The sequence below is a fragment of the Dipodomys spectabilis genome, unplaced genomic scaffold (genome assembly GCF_019054845.1).
Source record: "Dipodomys spectabilis isolate Male_0828 unplaced genomic scaffold, ASM1905484v1 ptg000247l, whole genome shotgun sequence".
In the NCBI taxonomy this organism is placed as follows: Eukaryota; Metazoa; Chordata; class Mammalia; order Rodentia; family Heteromyidae; genus Dipodomys; species Dipodomys spectabilis.
This window is the reverse complement of record NW_024870924.1, coordinates 940,051-942,137: the sequence shown is the minus strand read 5'-3', so window position 1 is coordinate 942,137 and position 2,087 is coordinate 940,051. Positions and strand designations below refer to the sequence as shown.

Sequence of the window (2,087 nt, the reverse complement as noted above, 5' to 3'; positions counted from 1 at the left end):
CATATAGAAAAAGTTTAAGATTCTTTTTTTCCTAGGTACTTGTATTATTTTATTTCTTTGGAATAAAATGACAATGTTAAATAATTTCAAGTTTTGTAAAGGTTATGCTATGTAAAGACCTTTCTCAGGTGAAGATTTAATATACTGATGTCAAACTAACCTTTAATTCTATGAATTACAAGTATTGTTACACTTGTATTTTTGTAATGAACTTTTTAATAACTGTTTTTAACTGTTTTTCATTTCTTGCATCAGAAGAATGAAAAATATGGAATACTTCACAAATTTTCATATCATCCTTGGGCAAGTGCCATGTTAATCTCTGTATTGTTGTAATTTGGGTAGGCCTGCTGCTGAAACATGTAGTATCATCTAAATTTATGTACTTAATGATGCAATTTTTATACAGGCATATATCCATGGTTGACTATTTATAACAAGGAACCCTTATTGTTCCTAAAAATGCTATTGATCTTATTTCTCTAAAATTCTGTGTATAATGGGAAAAAACATATTGTTTGGTCGATTGCTCACATTTGAAATTTTTTGTCAATGACTATTTTGTCTTTTTCATTTTAAATTTTATCATACTTTGAAGCCTTTACAGCTAAGTCCAAAGGTGATTGCTTTTCAAGTATTTTTTTATCAATTGAGATAGCTTTGTGGAGCTAATGGATTCAAAGAAAGCCTTGCTTAAGAACTACTTCTTAACTTGTGCAACTTAAAATTTCCCAAATGAGGTCTTGCTGGGACAAATGTATAGCTGACCCTTTGCCCTTCTTGATGTAGGAACAGACCAATCAGAATATCTTACCCTGACAGCAAAGACTGTCCACTGGAACAAAACTAACCTTAGTTACAAGAGATCATAGAGAGATGAACAGTTCAGACAGAATTGTTTAGAATGGAAGCCATTTTATCAAAATATAATTGTTTATTATACTTATCATTTCAAAAGTAGCTAAAGCCAAGAAGGTGAAAAACTTATTCATATGCATGATTACCTATTGTCCTTGCCTGTCTATCATCCAACCAGGCAGGAACTTACTCTACTGACTTTCTATCACCAAATATTTCCGTAGCTCCTGGAGAAGTCCATAAGTTTCTCCTCGATATTAGGCCTTAAATTGGTAATGTTTTAATCACAGTGTTTCCTCTTGCCTCTAGGCTCTCAATCAACAAATGGTAAAGCTTTAAGTCTAACTATACCAAAAACTGAGGTAGAGATAATGGAATAATACTTTAAAACAGTGTTGCCTTTTTATATTATATATACTTATATATTTTATATTTATATGTGCTGATTTTAAATTTCACACAGTGAATCTTACTAGAATTGATAGTTTGACAAATATATTGACATTTATTCTCATAAATAGATTGGAATATAAATAATTAGGTTTAGAATATATATTAGAATATAAAAAGTATCAATGCAATGTCTTCTGTATAAACTTGTGATACCTTCTATATGTTCGTGGTCTTCTGAATTCACATGGTAAAATAACAGTATTGTTTTCCACTAATGTATAAGGGATTTTACTCTGATGCTCTGTTTAATGTTTTAACTTGCTGGTCCCAAAGTGTTTTTCTCCATATTTCTGAAGAATTCTTACAGATTATACCCAAATTTTGCTGAGATGATGTCTAAAAGCTATTATTCTTCTGCAGGACCCACGGGTCCTAGGATACCAGGTTCAAGTTATCTGCATCATCAGATAACAAGGGCAAGACTTCTCACTTCGGCTCATGAAACATGCCAACAGAAAGTAATTGAAGACTAATCTCAATTTCTCATGTCCTATAATATTTCAGGTCCCCAATTCCTTACAGGAATTAGCAGTAATCAACTGTGAAATGCAAGGAAATTTGAAATGAAAGATGAGATCACAAAATATGAGAGAAAGTACTGTAGTTCAAACTTTTAATTTACAAATGACCAGCCCATATGAGTGAACAAAATCACAAATGAACAAGATTATTTTTAATACCCCTCTCCTAATGATTAATGAAAGATTTCAGTGCAGCATAAGTTTGCCAAAAATAGTTTCTGGAATGATAGATCCATAATTGGTCTACCAAGGCTA

At 31.5% G+C, this 2,087-nt stretch overlaps 1 pseudogene; it reads right to left on the bottom strand.

Annotated features, from left to right (window-relative positions):
* Positions 1-262: 262 nt before the first annotated feature.
* On the bottom strand, positions 263-362 carry LOC122124798 (annotated as a pseudogene).
* Between the last annotated feature and the right edge of the window lie 1,725 nt (positions 363-2,087).